Source organism: Trachemys scripta, chromosome 2 (assembly GCF_013100865.1).
Source record: "Trachemys scripta elegans isolate TJP31775 chromosome 2, CAS_Tse_1.0, whole genome shotgun sequence".
Lineage (NCBI taxonomy): Eukaryota > Metazoa > Chordata > Testudines > Emydidae > Trachemys > Trachemys scripta.
Window position 1 is genome coordinate 248,422,281 of NC_048299.1, and position 19,021 is coordinate 248,441,301.

Consider the following 19,021-nt stretch of genomic DNA (forward strand, 5'->3'; position numbering starts at 1 on the left):
TTTGTTTCACTAAGGGGTTCTTGCATGTCTGTTGCAAAGTAATTGAAATAAGTGCAGCAACCATTCAAACCTCTCTAATATAGAACATTCTTGATTACTAAAATTTAAGATATAGGAGTTAATAGATCAAACGTAGTGTTCATCTACTTCAAAAAGTGAGAAATGAGCATTTAGTTGTCCAGTGGAATGAGCAATTAAGATCCAAGTTTAGAAAAGATAAAAAGGGAACAATAGACTCAGTGCTTGTCTACACTTACCAGGGGATCAACGAGCGGTGATCGATGCATCAGCGGTCAATTTAGCGGGTCTTCCCGCTAAATCGACCGCAGATCACTCTCCTGTCGACTCCTGTACTCCACCAGATCGAGAAGAGTAGGGGGAGTCGACAGGAGAGCGTCTCCTGTCGACATCGCGTAGTGTGGACCCCCATGGTAAGTAGATCCATGCTATTCATGTAACTCAAATTGCATAGCTCAGATCTAATTTCCCCTGTAGTGTAGACAAGGCATCAGGAAGTACCTAGAGTCCTAATTCAGAATGAGATCCACTAAAACGTGTGCCAGGATTCCATGCTGTGGAGCGAATAGTCATATAACCATCCAAACTGTTTTTTTTATTTTTTTCTTGGCTTTCTAAAGACTTCTACAGCACAGACATAATAATTTTTATTTATTCTGGTAGTGAAAGTTTAGCCATTGGATAGATAACCTTCCCAGTCAAATCAGTACACAAGATTCCAACTTAATTATCGCAATTTGCAAGTAATCAGGTTGGCCATGTAGCAATGCAGTTCTAAATTTATGATCCAAATTTCCTATTATCTGAAACTGGGTCATGTCATCTATTATATGTTAATTGAATTGAAAATATCTTGATTATTTTAAAATTCCATTATATAATTCCACAAAATAATTAAGTGACCTCTCTGAGACCTGAAAAATCGATTTGAGACTGTAAATGGTAAACATAAGACTTCTTAGACATAAAATCTTGCTGAGGAGAAGAACTCTATTGCAGACATTTTATGTTAATTGTGTAGTTCATTGCTCAATGGGGAAGATAAGGTAAAACTACATTATTTAATATATGAAAATAAAGAAGCCATTAATTGTATTAAGTGCTATTAGTTTTGTAGAAAATTCAGGTTAATTTATTGAATTGCTTTCTAATAACGTAATTCCTCATAGTAAAAAATGTACATGATATTGTGGGAGTATTACATGAAGGCCCCATGAGAAGTCCTAGATAAAATGGAAAAGTCTATTACTGAAAAGATTTAGAATTCATTGGAACAAAGGGCACACTATATTGTTATGCTCTGAACATTTAGACGAGTAGATGTATTGTATGACTGAAAGGATGTGTTCACTCATAGTACTTAATATGTAATGTAATAACATTTATAAGGGGGGTTGGGTCAGGAAATGTTTTCATGTTTATTTTATATGGAACCATCACTCTTACATTTATCAGTTATATCCTTTCTTGAAGGGCATTATCTTTTCTTGTACAGGAATGGACTTGGTGCTGTAACCAGATTTCCCCATAAATAACTGCTATGATTCTATGTACCATATAAGGATTGTGAATATATAAATAGATCTTCAGTTATTCAGCCAATTCAGTTGCTCCCTCACTGTTTGATTCTGTCCCCTTTAGTCACACTGAGTAGTTCCTGACTCCATAAGACAGCATTGGGACTTCATGTGCAGAAGGGTACATCATTAGGCTCTCAAAAGTGTTTTTCAAAGGAAACCATATAGAACACAGTAGTTCAAAGAAACACTTCCTCCCCTTGACCCTGCTCTCTCTCTGTGCCTCATCATTTCTGCTGTCTCCCCCTGTATATGAGTTTTATCTTCACCGTTATCCTCCTGCATTGAGGATGGGAAGTCTGATATAGGATTGATTTTTGAAAATAATCACTTCTTAATTATGCAAACTGTCTCTAGAAGTATACTGTCAGATTTATCTCCTTGCCAGGCTCCACTTTTTACCATTGGAAAGGGAATGATTTGCCTTACCAGTTAGCCCAGGAAGACAGGCAGTAGCACATTCACAAACTTCACTGAGTGTGCATCAATAGAATCTCATAGAATCCCTAAGATCTCATAAAGTCATACCAAAAGAGTTCAGTCTTCACTTTCTCACCATTTCCCTGTTGGTTCAGTATTTCTTAATTAAATATTAATATTACATAGAGAGAGGAAAATTAATAAATACATATAATATACCTGGGTTTTACCAAGTATCTTTTATATTAATGAACTGATCTGGGTATGTCAGATACTAACTGAAAACTCCTGGTCTATAGCTATTGCAAGTGGCTTTGATTTTCTAAATTTGTCAGCTACCATAAAGTCAAGTGTGCCATTTTCTGGGAAGACAATTTGTTTATTGCAGCCTCTCACCTGAGAACAAGTTTCTTTAACTAAGCTGGAGACGGCATGCAAGTGGAGTTTAGCAGGTGGAATATTCTGTTGTATCTCCATTCTATTTTTTTCTTTTGGTGGAAGTAAACATAATTACTATTTGCTGGGGGAAAATAACCCTCCAATTATCATTGCTAAGGAAGTGGAAAGGTGTACCGACAACAACAGGACTAGCCATATTGAATTAGACCAATGGTCTATCTAGTATTGTTCCATCTCTGACAGCTGCCAGTACCAGATGCTTCAGAGGAAGCTACAACCCCGCCCCCCCAAATAGATAATTATGCAATATTAAGTCTGTGGAAGAAGATTTTTCCTAACCCCGGGTTCTTAGCTGTTGGCTTAAGTATGAAGTTGACTTTTTGACTTTTCTTTATAAAATTTTCTTTTAGCTGGTGTTAGTGCAGACTCTATCTATCTATCTATCTATCTATCTATCTATCTATCTATCTATCTATCTATCTATCTATCTATCTATCTATCTATCTATCTTCAGTATTGTTGCAGCCTTATGTTAGAGTAAAGGGTGACCTCTGGCATGCTTTTTAGCAGGCATGCAGGGTCTTTTATTATTTTATATTCTTTCTCTCTAACGCTTTTTTCCTTAAGAATAAATGTGCTTGCTGAGAAGGAGCTCCTGTGCTAACTTGTAACTGCTGGCAATATATTGGTCATAGCCCTGAGAAAGAAACCAAAGCACAGGAGCTAACTTTCTAGGCAGACCAGCTGGCTGGGGATGTGACAGTGTAAAAGGGAGTGAGACGTGGGGCTCTGCCCAGGAGAAGTGATGGCTGGGAGCTGGAAACCTTTAAGTGGTTGCCCTTGAGGGACCACGGAGGAGGAAATACAAGTGTAGTTATCCTGAAATTGTGAAACTTACTACCACAAGATAGTATTGAAGTAAAATGCTTAGTAGAATTCCAAAAAGGATTAGACATATGAGTAACCATGCTCTGTACTGCCTCTGGTCCCCTGTTCAGGGTAGGCAGAGAGCTTATTTCCCTGGCCTGTGCTACAGGACTCATAGAATTTCCCTTCAAATCATTAGGTTTCCTCACTCCCCTGGAGTAGGATGCTGTCTGTCATACACACACCACATACACACCCTCCTCAGATACTGGTTTGCATATACTGGGAAGGTAACTTGATTTCTCTTGGATACTGGCAGGGGGGATACACCTCCCACTGCTTCCTGTGAGCTACTCTATTTGAATTTTGGCTAACACAGTCTCTTGTAGATCTGGAGCTAACTGAGAAGGTCTGATTCACCCCTTCTGCCTTTAAAGCCATAAAATCATTCCTCAAATGCAAAGACTATGGAATATCTGACAATACACCTACAACCAGCAGCCCTGACTGTTCTTGGGTCTAATGAAATCTGTGCTGTAGGTAGAGCAAATGCTTTTACACTAGCAACTTTAACCTGGATTTCACATGCTGAGAGTATTTGATGGGGTTTAATGGAGCTTAACTATAGTCTTAGCAGTCCCAGTATTTCTCCATCAAATGGATGTCTCCCCACTAACTACCACGTTCTACTTCCACTGGTAATCTGATGGATCTGCACCAAGGTGGTTGATGGTGGTTTTGATCTGAGTGGCTCAGTAAGAACGTTGGTATTGTGGAAGAGTACCACAGTTCCACACAAGTATTCCAACAATTATCTTCCAAGATAACAGCCAGTGGCTATACCAGATCTCTGCAATGCGTATGTGGTTTACGGTATTTTCCCTTAGAGTATTCCTAGGTCCAGTATACTCTATCACAAGGACTTGTTACCTAGAAAGAGTACTATAGTGTTTTGAAGCAGTAGAAGAGAAGGTAAATGGAGAAGAGGGAAAGGTCAAGATGGGGCCATTGAGGCATTCTATAACAAAAGAGAATAAACCTTTGTTATTATTGAGAAAGAAGAGGCTGGATTCAAAATAGGAGGAAAGAAAGGAGGAAAAATTCTTCGTGTTCATGGAACTCAAATTCATAGTATAGAGAACAATCTTTTATTAAATTGATGATATAACTGATGTATATATTTTTGTATGATACTGTAATTCCATTTAATCCGTAATGACAATCCGAGTATCACAGTTGCCAAATATTGGGTGCAAAATACATGTATAACCAGGAATTTGCTGTATTTGATTTGGGAGAAAGGTAGTAAAAAAGCTAAGGCCATATTTACTTTGTGTTCCCATTAGAATTTATAAGGTAACTGGGTCAAGCCAAGTTAAATTGTGGACAAAATACTTCCTTGGAATGCCTAAGTGTTCAAGAGGTGGAGTTAGTCCTTCGGCAGGAGATACTTTCCTTTGAGTGAACATTCAGTGAGGGACAGAGTTACGGGGTGTGTGGGTGTGTGAGCGCGCATGCACATTACTGGTTCTCTTTAGCTGCCACTCTGGCCACAATTTATTCTTTCATCCCACTCCCTGGAAATGTTGTTCTTATCTATGCTTATGCTTCAATGATGCTTTTGTCTGTGCTGCCCTTCTGATTTGTACCCTTTACAATCTATTAAAACATTTGATTAACTGCTGTACTAGAGAAGAGTTTGTCACCTCTCTTTGTTGTTCAATATTTTGCATATCTTACAAATGGCAGCCATAAGAATAATGCAGATTAAATATTAAATTAAATTAAATAAATGCAGATTAAATAAATGGAGATATCCTATCTCCTAGAACTGGAAGGGACCTTGAAAGGTCATCAAGTCCAGCCCCCTGCCTTCACTAGCAGGACCAAGTACTGATTTTGCCCCAGATCCCTAAGTGGCCCCCTTGAGGATTGAACTCACAACCCTGGGTTTAGTAGGCCAATGCTCAAACCAATGAGCTATCCCTCCCCAACCACAGAAACTACCATTAGAGTATTGAAAACATTCTTTGCCTTTAAGCCCTCAGAACTGGAGGGGAGAGGGAGTACTTGTGGCACCTTAGAGACTAACAAATTTATTTGGACATAAGCTTTCGTGGGCTAAGACCCACTTCATCATCTTAGACCACTAAAGCTTATGCCCAAATAAATTTGTTAGTCTCTAAGGTGCCACAATTACTCCTCATTGTTTTTGCTGATACAGACTAACACGGCTACTACTCTGAAACCTGTCAATCAAAGGAGTAGTTTAAGACCCTTGCTCCCATCACCACATACCAAAAATTGGTGATTTGTGGCCTGTGTTCCAGGGATTGGTAGCACCTTCTGCAGATGTGTGGGCTCAGTCCTCCAGGCTGTCAGGAATTCTGGGGCAGATCCTCAGCTGGTCTTCCTTGGAGCAATGAAAATTTACACGAGCTGAGGTTCTGCCTCTTTGCATCTAAAATTGTCTCTCACAGCTCCTGACTATCTGTTAGATCCAGTTAGAAATATCCAAAACAGAACCTAAAATGTTAGGCTGGGATTTTCAAGGGCACCTAGGGTGATCAGATAGCAAGTGTGAAAAATCGGGATGGGGGTGGGGGGTAATAGGAGCCCATATAAAAAAAAAGCCCCAAATATTGGGACTGTCCCTATAAAATTGGGAAAGTTGGTCACCCTAAGGGCTCCTAAGGGAGTTAGGCACCAAATTCCAATGATTTCAATGCAATTTGGAAATGTATCTCCCTTAGGGGCTTGTCTACACACTGTGCTAGACCACACTAGTGAGGTTTAAATATTTAGTCTACACCAGCATGTCGCACACTAACTTGCCCTTATGGACCCTGCTGACGTGCACTAATGTTCCCTAGTGCCTATTAATGTATTCCCATTTCAAACACACACTAGGGAACTTTTAATATACTCCAGCAGGATAACAAGGGCCAGTTAATGCCCAGGATGTTAATGCAGACTACGGCACCATGTAAACATGTAAGTCCTTAGACTCCTTTTAAAATTCCAGACTTAAGGAGTAAACGTCTAAGTATACGGCCTGAGATTGAAAGGGCTAAATGATTAAAATGGAGCCACGCAGTGGTACATTGAAGAATAATTGAGAGGAAAAAATTGACACTGATAACACAACACTTAATTATCCTGTGGAACTCATAACTACAGGGAAGCTACATTTCTAGTAGGATTCATAATAAGATTAGACATTTAGATGAACGAGAACATCCACAGTTACATTGTATGGAGTATGTTTAGAAGGGATATAATAAACCCCTATGCTTCAGAACATAAGCCAACCACTAATTAGGATTAGGAAGGAACTTTCCCCAAGAGTAGGCTTTTTGGTAAATGTCCATTACAAGGTTTCTTGTAACTTCCTGTGAAGTATCTGGTGCTACCCACTGTCAGGCATGGTACTGGACTAGTGTGGCACCATGGCTCTGATCCAGTGTGGCAATTCCTATGTCCCCATCAACTCTGTGAGCACTAAAGGTACCCAACACAACTGTTTTGATTCTTGATATATATTAGGACTTTTAATTGGTTGATGATAAATGGCATGTGATAACATCAATAAAGCAAAAAATTATACTTCTAGAAATGGATTCATCCCTTTTCTGGTGTCGTTTATGGCATGCAAACTTCCAGTCAAGAATACTTATTATAAACAATAAAGGGCACTGATATTGCAGATCTGTTTCCTGCTAAATCTTGTTTAATGTGGAAGGACCCAAACATGTGATTTTCAAGATTTACATGATGTGAAGCATTTTTCAGAATTCTAGATTTGAGTTTCAAGGGCAAGATGATGATGATGAAGATGGTTTGGGAAATTTATCTCCTTCCATTGATGTATTATATCCAAGGCCATCATCAGTTTTTACAATATTAATCAAATGTGTTTGGATAAAAATGCAATCTAATATGATTGTTTATTTTCCATCAATAACTTTAGTTTTTCTTCTAGGATTGTTGAAATCCAAATTATGAGATAAGCATTTATGTTGTATCTGTGGCACTAATCTGATTAGCTATAGTTTCTTCTTCACTGCTGAAGTTCAAATTCTGGTATTGTGCTGTTTATTTATTTTGCTTCCACTCCTTTTTATTTTGTGTTTCCTGTATTATAGGCTTAGTGAGGATACTGTTAAATATTATGCAGATGTTTTCCATGGAAAATGTTGTTTAGTCAAAAACCCAATTTCCCATCGAAAACCAGTTTTAGTTGAAAATTTCAATCAGCCCTACTAATGATCAGAAAAGATAAGGGTGTTAATGCTATTGGCCTAGCCAAGTTCCAACAAGGGCAATCATACTCTGCCTACCTGATTTCTTCTCACAATTTTCATTAAATATAATACCTTCATTTTGTGTCCAAAGCTATTCTGTTGTTATGAACTGATTGACTATTAGTGTATTTTACATCAGAGCTGGCTATATTGTCATGGTGAAGTAAATGATCTCTCTATATAGTTTATATGTTAGTTTAATCTGTAAAATTCTTTGCGATATCAAGTGTTATATACAAATAATTTGCTATCATTACATATAATAGCACTGTTGAAGTAACTTGTTTCACTTGTCTAAGGCACAGAAAAACCACAGTTATGTTTCTTATTGTTAATAAAATGATGCCCTATATGTATTAATAAAACCTGGGAAAAGCCAGGAATAGAATTAGCTGGGTATAATTTAGATAAATATCTGAGTGCTGAAGTGAAACACTCATAAAACAGTTAGTAAATTAACAGTTTAATGAATTAATTTAATTGATGGAGGGGTGAACATGTCAAGAAAGGGAACATGAATGTTGTGTATCCAGTCCAGAGACTTTTAGTACTAATTAGTTTCTGTGACAGCCAGAACAGACGGAGAAATAAAATTATGGACATCTGATGAAGGTCAGCAATGGCAAAGCTATTGCTGAGTGTATTCCCAAACTACTAGATAAACCAGAAACATATTTGCCTGAATCCAGTCGGTTTTTTCCATTTGAAAATGTCAAATCAGGCATTAATCCATGTGAGCAAAAGTATAAAATGTAGGGTGTGAAGTCATTGTTCAGTGATTACATGGAATATGCCAAAGTGTGTGGGATTGAAAGTGAAGGACCAGGATGTTTGGCCCCTGCCAGGTGGTTCAAAAAGGACTCTACAGCTGTCCAAATAAGGTAGCAGAGGATGTGGGGGGAATCCTCATCTGGTGCAAAGCTGGTATAGCTGGTTCTGTGCCAGCTTCTTACTCCCTTCCCCTTGCCCTGGGATGTCAGAGCCAGAGTACACAGTACTCTGCAGTGCTTACTGGCATAATAGCCACTCGGGAGCTTGGGGCAAGCTCGGGCAAGTTAGAGCAGCTCTTAGGTGCAGCTGAGATTTTAGCCCCAAATCTAGATATGTTATGCCAAGAAAGTGTTGTGAGGCATATTTTACTTATACATGTGTATAGAATTATGCATACAGTTACATTAACAACAAGTAATACCGTGGTCTTTTTCTTCTCATATACATCAGTTTTACCGCTGTGTAACTACACTGACTTCAGTAGAGTTACTCCTGATTTAAGAAAGGGCAGAATTGGGCCACCAGCATGCTGGTTCACAAAAGACAGTTTGACTACAATAGTGGATCATATGTAATAGTTTTATCATGGGTGATTGATTAATTTTATAAAAAACAGGCCTCATTTAAGGTAAAAATAACATAAAATACAATGAAGTTGATTTTCTGTGCAGAAATTCTGCTTCCATTGAAATCAGTGGGAGTCTGGCCATTTCTAGGCTCTTTCCAAAGAGCAGATTTTATAGTTTTCTACAAATCTTTGCCATCTGTTATACAAGAATTTAAGCTGTGGAATCGCATCAGATTTTCCAAAGCCCTCCACGTTTTATCTCACATGTTGGACTATCCTATATATGTATATTTATTACAGTTAATCCTAGTGACTATTATCCTGACTTTTAGCATGTTTATTGAAACCAATGCATGTGTAGAATTAACTTGACCATGTAACAGAGCTAACCAATAATGAAAATAGTCATATATTGCTTTTGTTCCATTGGATCCAGATGCTGCATTACTGAAGTCAATGGAAGCAGGATCAGGCCTAGGAGCCCTGTTCCACATAGCTCTTTCCTTCAAAAAAAAAAAAAAAACTTTTCTCCCCCTAACAGCACTTGTATTGAGAACACCATTAAAACATGAGATGTGAAATACAGCACTTCTTGCCTGCCTGCATTATCGGCCTGGGGGAAAGAAAGTTTCACTTTTTAAAAAACTGTATTAATTTATTGCTAGATAATAGTACATCAGAAAGAGCACCATCCTGCTCCTATTGAAGTGAAACATAGTTTTTCCATTGACTTTAGTGGGAGCAGATTTGGCCCAATGAGGAGAACCAGAAGAATAAGAATACTTCACAAGTCATGCTGAAAGTCCCCAGTTGTAGAGGGAGGTAATAATTATCACACACAAAAAATTCCCAGAGAGATCTTCTTTTTCTCATCCCCAAGCATATTTACAGATGTACAGAGCTGTTACAGTATCATCATTAATGCCTATTCATGAGATATAAATCTTTTTATAAATTAGATTTTGAAATGGTTAGATTATTGAAACAAACTTAATTCCATTAGCAGAATTCCAAGTGTGTAAAGTGAAATTTACTTTGGAGTCAATCTTCCCTCATAATTAAGTAATAATTAATCAATATAGATTATAAGTAATACTCAAAATTAAAATTAAAACTCTGGCAAAAAAGAAATTTCCACATCTTAGTCAGAAGAATCTTCTCCCCTTTTTTCCTTATCTTGGAGTATATATGATTTTTCATCTAAAACCTTTTTGAAACATACATTGAAAACAAAGAACTTGTCCCCATGTAAACCATGTTAGGAAAAACCATCTATCAAATAGTCATATCTACATTACCTTTGTTCTGTAGTTCAACAGAGATTCACTCATAAGCAAAAAATTAAAATTATATTTTTCTACTTAAAACTCTGTTAAATGTTGAAAACAAATTATATTAATGTTCTTTGTGTTCAGTATTTTAGACATTTTTTGGAATTAGGAGTTTTGTTTGTCATCCTGAAATCTTTTTTGTTTGGAATGGTAAATCACATTTATTATTTAAAGACCAAATCTATCAATTTTTGGATTCCTACAACAGAACCCTCTTATTAATGTTTAATTTCTACATATTTTTTACTCTGAACAGATTTTCCAAAAACAAACAAACAAACAAACAGAAAACTCCCACATTTTCTTGATTTACAGTTACCTAAAGCTCAGGAGAGACAACTTTAATTGATTACTTAAAAATCTGCAGAATCAAAGTTTTTTCAAGAATAGTAAAAAGTTGGTAATGTATAGGAAGTGGTGTTGGTGGCATTCTTCTTTCTTTCTCTGTACTAAACCAATACCCTAGAATGGTGTTATGTAATGTTGTGCTAAGGGAGATGCTATATTTTAAATGAGATGTAAAACAAGGTTCTCTCCCCTTTTAGTCTCAAAACATTTTCACAAGTGTAAATGCATCAACCCCAATACCTAGTCAGATTCTAATGTGGGTAAACTATTTTCTGAAATGGCTTAAATTCCTTCTGTAATTTCAACTGGTTGGGTAGTCTTCATTTCTTGTCCTAAAATGTTACATATTTTTGGTCTGTATTGTCATATTGGTTTGTGTAATCTGGAGGAGAGGTTGTAAGTAATACTCATTCCTCTAGCTGAGAGACAAGGTGGGTGATGTAATGTCTTTTATAGGATTTCCTTCTGTTGATGAGAGAGAAAGCTTTTGAGGCACACAGAGCTCTTCTTTCCCAGAATTGGGTCCAATAAAAGATATTACCTTATCCATCTTGTCTCTCTAATATCCTGGGACTGACATGGTTACAACTACACTGCATTCCTCCAGTTGGTTAGTTACAACATGTGCTGTTTGTTTAGGTTAATTAAAAAGTGACTACAGTTTCAGCTTGAGAGTGAGTAAAACAATCAAATTAGAATATTTAGAAAGTGCTAGGTGACTTTCACCAGCCTAAGAGTAAACAATCTCTCTCTCTCTCTAGCTTCTCTCTCCAGAGGTGGAATTCAAGGTATGGAGAGAGTGATGTGTTTTTTCCAATCCCTAGATAAGAGAGATTGCAATCAGAAGATCTATCCCTGTAGACCCTCCCCCCCCCAAGTTTTCAAGGTAAATGGGGTAATGATGCTAAGAAAATCTACCTGCAGGGAGCAACGTTTATTTTAGGAAACTACATTTTACGCATTGAGGGGTCCCAAATTAGCAGATTTCCTCCTGCTGATTTCATTCCCTTGCTTAGACATATGAGTCATCAGAAAACTTGTAGCCAAAGAGCAATCTTGACCTGGTACATACTATTTTGTTCAGGACTTTTTCAAGGTTTGTCCTGAGTGTCAATAAAAACAAGCACTCAGGAAAAAAAATCTGTAATCCTACCCATTTTGGAAGCCCTGCTTGATAGAATATCTGTGGTGTGGCCATTTGAGGACCCTTGGGGTGGAGTCATGTAAACATGAATGTATATCTTGTTCTTGAGCAATTATGCCACACATTTCACAGAGGTATTTTTGCTTAGGGGAGTAAAAACTCACCAGATGGTGTCTGTGTTGGTCCAGCTGTTCTCTTAGGCAGGAATGCCATTGGAGTTGCTGACAAGTCCAAGTACACATTTTACGAAAAGCATGATTAAACTTTTATATAAAGAATTGAGGATTAAGGTGATTAAAACCTTACCCTGCTGTCTCAGCCAACTGGCTTGTTGGAAGTTTTACTGGGCCTCAAGGGAAATGTGTTTTTTTAAAAGGAAAGTGTTGATGTGACAAGGAAAGATGACTTTCCTGCCTTCCTTTTGCTTCACTGACAGGCCTTGAAAGGTTTTTCACATTTTGTGACAGGTGAAAGGGCCAACAGATGTAATCATGGAAACCACTGGTCAAAAACAAGCCTCTGGAGAGTGTGGCTTCATACATCCTGAAGATGTTCAACTTGTGTGACTGTTTGACTCTGATAAGGGAACTTACCCAGAAATATCTGGAAGAAATCCACTCCATCCAGAAAATCATAGCCAGAAGAGGGACTTTAAAGCAGAGCAGAAGATAATAGAGTGAACTGCTAGCAAAGTGGCAAGCTTTATAAAGTCCAGAAGAAGGTGAGAACCATCATCTATTAAAGGTTTATGCCAGACAGATTTAAGAGGCAACAAATATGGCATGTGAACTTTCGGAGAGATGGAAAGGAGAGAATGCAAGAGCTGCATTTGAAGATATTTATCCCAAACCTACTTGTGGGAGGTGAAAGGCCAAAAGGAACCAGAAATGGAACTGCTGACCATCAACAAGAATTAACCCAGTTAACTAGTGGGTTTACTACAGATTGTGCCAGAAAATATCTGAGAGGTGGGCTTGACAGTAAACCCTAATGTGTATGCTTGGGTTCACCAGGAGGTGAATTACTTGGGATTCATAATGGGAAAGTTAAGCCACAAATGTAAAATCTTAACCCATCCATTGAACAACAGACCAAAGGATGCTAATGAAGGTCAGAGATTTCCAGGGATTTTTGAGTTGAATTAGACAGTTTAGCCCACATTTTCCACCTGTGCAATTCTCCTAAGAGACCTGTTCTGGAAGCAAAATCTAATAAAGTGAAGTAGATTGTGGACTGTGAAGTGACTTTCAAGCCTAGGAGAACAGCTTGTGTGAGATTGTCCTGGCTTGACCAACTGAGATTTTCAGCAGCTTATACTGTGTTCAGGATGATACATTTCCAGTAGAATTTGGGACAGTGTTGTTCCAGAAGAATAAAAAACTGCTTATCTCCTCCTTTAAACAAAAGCAATTTCCTCCAGAGACCAGTTATGTTTGAGTCAAAAAGTTAATATGTGTCAAAAGGATTCTGGATGGGTTGAAGAATTATCTTCTAGGTGGAGAGTTCATCAGGCAATCTGATAGCTTCACTTGATGAATAAACAGAATGCCATACTTACTTGGTGGTATATTTACCTGTTATTTTTAATCAATCTTGTCAGTGAAATTAGATGGCAGACTAGCCAATGTCTCTTAAATGACAGTTGACAAGCCAGGAAATGAGCCTGTAGTGTGAAGGGGGAAAATTGATGTGCCACCTGTTCCAAATAGCTCCAAGAACGAGTTTTGTTTATTTTCCTTTTCTCATGCCTTTCCTCATTGTTTTTTAATTTGGGAAAGGGTGGGTTGGACAGAGAGGGTACACAGTCTTCTACCTAATGCTACTCCATAAAGGATTCTTCTTCTGAAGCTCCTGTCCATTCCTGTCTTGGCAACCATACTCTAACTTCTCAAATCTCAAGATGAAATTCTCAGTGACCTCTTCCTCTCGAAACTCATAAGATCTGGATTTATCTAAGTCATAGTGATGTCAAAAGGAGTAAATCCACTGAGGTCTGTGAAATTACACTGGTGAAAAACTGGTGTGAATGAGATCTATATTAGGATCTCGGAATTTAGATTTCTTCTGAGCAACTACAGGTGCTTGTACAGCTGGAATTAGGGATTGTCTATTATTTTTGTTCATCTCTTTTGGAAATGAACAGTAGAGCAGGGGAAAAAATTTTGATCAAATTGTTTATCCTCCAAAAAATGCATTGTAAAGTCCACCAGAACTATTTGCAAATTTATGTCAAGTTCACTGAATACTTTTGGCCAAACTGAAAAAGTAGAAACATTTCACTGATATTGAAACAAAATGTTTTTTGTTTTGCTTTGTTTTGACCCCAAAAAATTAGTTTTGACTGTCAGGCTTCACAAAATGGCAAGAGAAGGAGGCGGCAATGGTGCCATCATCCCTTCCCATGTAAGCTTTAGCCCAGTGGTTTTGGAACTCTCTGGGCTGTGGGAGTCCCCTTTCTGCCTGTTGTTGAGAAGGAATTTAAACTCAGTCATTCCCCTTTGTAGGAAAGTGTCCTGATTGTTAGATGTCCTTGTACAGGGCTTTCTCAATCTCTCCACTTGAGTCTGTTTCACTTTTTATCAACAATTAAATAGTTACTGGAGCACAGACCTGAACTTGGATCTCACTCATTCTAGATGAGCACCTAACTACCAGTCTATAGAGTCATTCTCCCTCTCTTTCCCTGGTCCACTAACTATTCATGCACATTGGAAAATGCACATTGGAAAACAGAATCCCAACTATACATATAAAATGATAGGGTCTAAATTAGCTGTTACCACTCAAGAAAGAGATCTTTGAGTTATTGTTGATAGTTCTCTGAAAACATCCACTCAATGTGCAGTGGCAGTCAAAAAAGCGAACAGAATGTTGGGAATCATTAAGAAAGGGATAGATAATAAGACAGAAGATATCATATTGCCTCTATATAAATCCATGGTATGCGCACATCTTGAATACTGCATGCAGATGTGGTCGCCCCATTTCAAAAAAGATATCTTGGACTTGGAAAAGGTTCAGAGAAGGGCAACAAAAATGATTAGGGGAATGGAACGGCTTCCATGTGAGGAGAGATTAATAAAACTGGGATTTTTCACCTTGGAAAAGAGATGACGGGGGGGGTGGGATATGATAGAGGTCTACAAAATCATGACTGATGTGGATAAAGTGAATAAGGAAGTGTTATTTACTCCTTCTCATAACACAAGAACTAGGGGTCACCAAATGAAATTAATAGGTAGCAGGTTTAAAACAAACAAAAGGAAGTATTTCTTCACACAATGCACAGTCAACCTCTGGAACTCTTTGCCAGAGGATGTTGTGAAGGCCAAGACTATAATGGAGTTCAAAGAAGAACTAGATAAATTCATGGAGGGTAGGTCCATCAATGGCTATAAGCCAGGATTGATAGGGATGGTGTCGCTAGCCTCTGTTTGCCAGAAGCTGGGAATGAGTGACAGGGAATGTATCACTTGATAATTACACATTCGGTTCATTCTCTCTGGGGCACCTGGCATTGGCCACTGTCAGAAGACAAGATACTGGGCTAGATGGATCTTTGGTCTGACCCAGTATGGCCATTCTTATGTTCATTGTTATGTCGAATGACTATGAACTGCCACTATGAATGACTGAGCTAAAGTCTGTAGAGGGAGGCGGTAGTGGCGGTGCCATCACCTCCTCCTGCTCCAGATGTATGTGAATCCTTTATTTGCTTATATTAAAATGCTTGAAAGTCAAAAAAATTTAACTCAAAAGTTTTCATGTCAGTAATGTTGAAACATGTCAATTAGTTCTGACTTGACTTTTTTTTCAACTTTTTTATTTGCTGATAGATTTTTTAAAATGTCATTTTTGGTTTGACCCAAAATGAATTTTTGTTTTCAAGTTTTTTGAAACTGCCAGTGAACTGAAAAATCCATTATTTGCCTCCCTCTAATGAACAGCTAGGGCAAGAGACTACTCAGTGTCCTGAAACTGAATGTGAGCAGCCAGATTTGGGTGTTAACAAGTTAATTCTCAAACTCACTGAATAGCCTCTTGAGTCTTCCTACTCCTCTCCCATTTTAGGATCTATCTTCAGGCTCTGGATCTTCTGCTTAGTGTAATCTGAGAGTCCTTAATAGTGCGGTATTATCTTTGTTTCAAATTGCCATTTGTATCCAGGAAGTCCTTAAAGAACTGCACCATCTGCTTGCATATCGCAAGCAGATGGTGCTTTTCTGGCTCACCTCCAGACTATTTCCCTCTAGGTTTTTTCTTCCCAGACAATGTACCGGGGTGGCTTCAATATCAGCTGCTGAGCTTGTAGTTTCTCCTTCGGCTTCCAGAATTTCCTGACTCACTTGCTATTTTTCAGTGCTCAGCTTTCAGTTCCTCCCAAACCTGGTACTAGGATGCTCTCCACAAGATAGCCTAGATCACATAATGGAGGCATGTTCCTTAGACCTCCCCCTTGATTTAGGACTTCTCATACAAGGCAATCCTACACATAATACTTATTTGCCTCTCTGATTCGTGAGAGGGAGCAGAACTGATAAGTCTTAGGCTCCAAACCCCAAGTGAGAATGAACAAGGGTCCTTGAAAATGAATAGTATTTTTTCCAAGTGGTTGGGTGTTATATACACACAGGATTTGTTCAGTTGGGAAGCTTCTTTTGGCATCTAAATTAGTGGCCTTATTTTCAGAGTGGCTTTGCACGTGGTGTTACCATTAGTGTTAATAGTATCTGGGGGCGCTCAAAACCTCTGAAAATCAGATCACGTATTTAGATGTCTAAATATGGATGTAGGTGCTTATTTAGGTATCCCCATTTGAAATTTTTAGCCTAAGGTTCCAGTTAAAATTACAACTAAGCCACATTAAACATCTTTATTATTTTTATTTCCATATCCCTTCTTAAATGTGTAGCTGAAAATATTTTATATTAAAATAGATAACATAAGATATACCTGCAGTGTGCAACCTTATCACATCATTTATGTAGCTTTTGCATGTATTTTGTGAGTATATAGTATACATACGAACGTGTATCTTATATATGTATCCCTTATCTGTATATATTAGTAAAGTGGTTTGGAATCTTTTGTTGTCAATAGTGCAATATAAAAGTAATATTATTAGTAGTATTGCTATTTATCATTATTGTCATTTGTATTTATTTTATTGGCTTGGTGTGTGGTGCAGCCATTATTAAGGTATTAAATAAAACACGACAATCTGATGAGAGTAAGTACAGTGCGGTATGGCAGCTGAAAGTTGCACAACCCTTTGAGGCTGTGAACTGCTCCAGAAGTTTCCCTTCACATCAAGAAGCAGCCTCTGCAATTGTTGAGCCCTGGCTGCTCATGGAGATTCGGTAGATTCTGCAGTCACAGACAGATTTAGCAAGCATAAAGCCTAAAACGGTTGAGACAGTTCCTTAATCTTGGTATGGTGGAGCGAAGTACTATAGTTTGCAACAACCCCACAACAATCTGATCCATTAGTAAGAAAGTAGAAGAATTGACCAGATCAATATGTTCCAATATAAATGCTAACAAATGAAAACTGATGACAAAAACATGAGAAAGAAACCATACTAATCGAATAGGAAGGGAGTTGGAAATCCCTGCAAATTTCAATTGTCTGGGAGTTGAGTGATTAGCTGGGTGCCGAATTATCTAGTTCAACCTAGAAGGTCAGTAACACTATATTAAAACTGAGCAATAGCAATTTCTTTAACTGTGTATGGGATGCTCCAGGGTAGTTAACTTCAAGAAATGAGTGTAAGAAGATTTCAGATGCACACACAATCAATTGCTCATGTAATGGCAGTTTGCAGATCAATCGGAAATTGTGCTTGTGTTTAAAAGCCCATTGTAATAGAAAACAGAATAACTATTCCTTTTTCGGATTTAATACTCTTGTAAGATTTGTCACCACAGAAAAATATTCCCTTGCCAGAAATCACAAAAGTACTTCAATATCAGTTTGTTAGAACCTTTTATGAATACTTTCTCTACCACAGAGGATAGGATTTTAAGAGTTCACAAAAGCTTGTTGTTAGATACAGTACTTCTTACTAGTATAACCATGAAGTGTTAACCTGGTGGCTGATAGGCATATCAGGAGTGATTCTTGTCAGCCCTCCTATTTGCAATAATGTTGCAATAGCTGAAACTGAAACAACAACAGATCTTGGTTCCTTTCAGCAGCCTGCGTGTATCTGACGAAGGGTAAACTTTTCAAATGCACCCAAGTGTCTGAGCAGCCTAAGTCTCATTGAAAGTCAGTGGGACTTAGGCTCCTAATTCACCTAAGTATTTTTGAAAATTTTACCCTAAATAATAATTTTTTTAAAAGATATCTACTTCCAAATGAAGGAAAGTAAAGCACTGCTTCTTTCAGTACAGTGGTTGTGATTAAAAAGGCAATATTTGATTATCATTTTGTCTCTGATATTTACATGGCACTGATTTGTAAACCTGTTAAAATGTCCTAAATAAATAAAGAGATAAGTCAGTATTTAACAGCAGCTCCCACAACATGTCTGAGATACCACAGTCCCGCCCTCTGATTGAGATGAGAAATAACTTACATCTCTCAGATATCAAGACATGATAGCTGTTGGTAAATCATAGAAATGTGGGGCTGAAGGTCATCTAGTTCAGCCCCCCTGCACTGACATTAGCTCAAGTAAACCATCCCTGACAGGTGTTTGTGGAAGCCCCATGACTGGAAGATTTTCATCCTCCCTTGGAAGCCTATTTCAGTGCTTACCTATCCTTATAGTTGGAATTTTTTTCCAAATATCTAGCTTAATTCTCCCTTGCTGAAGATTAAGCCCATTGCTTCTTGTCCTACCTCAGCAAACATGGATAACAATTGATCACTGTCCTCTTTAATATATTTGAAGACTACTACCAGGTCCCCTCTCAGCCTTCTTTACTCAAGAATAAACATCGCCAGGTTTTCTAAAACCTTTCGTCATTTTTACTGCTTTCCTCTAGACTCTGTCTAATTTGTCCACAACTTTCATAAAGCATGTCACCCAAAACTGGACACTGCTTCTTCTAAAGGCCACTACAGTACTTGTAATCCATAAAGTAAAAACGATTTAAAAAAAATGTGAGAAGATTCTGAACAAGTTGAAATGGGAAGGGAATGCTTTCATTTGGCATCTTCAGGCTAAAACTTCACAAAAATGGAATTATGCAAATATATACATTTAAAATAAGGCTTCACCACAAGAGGAAAAATGTTGCCTATCTCCTTTTTAACCATTACTCAT

The 19,021-nt window shown here is 37.9% G+C and overlaps 1 protein-coding gene across 19 annotated transcripts in view; it reads left to right on the forward strand.

Annotated features, from left to right (window-relative positions):
• Positions 1-19,021, forward strand: part of RIMS2 (regulating synaptic membrane exocytosis 2) — a 767,247-nt gene that overhangs the window by 640,496 nt on the left and 107,730 nt on the right. The window lies entirely within an intron of this gene.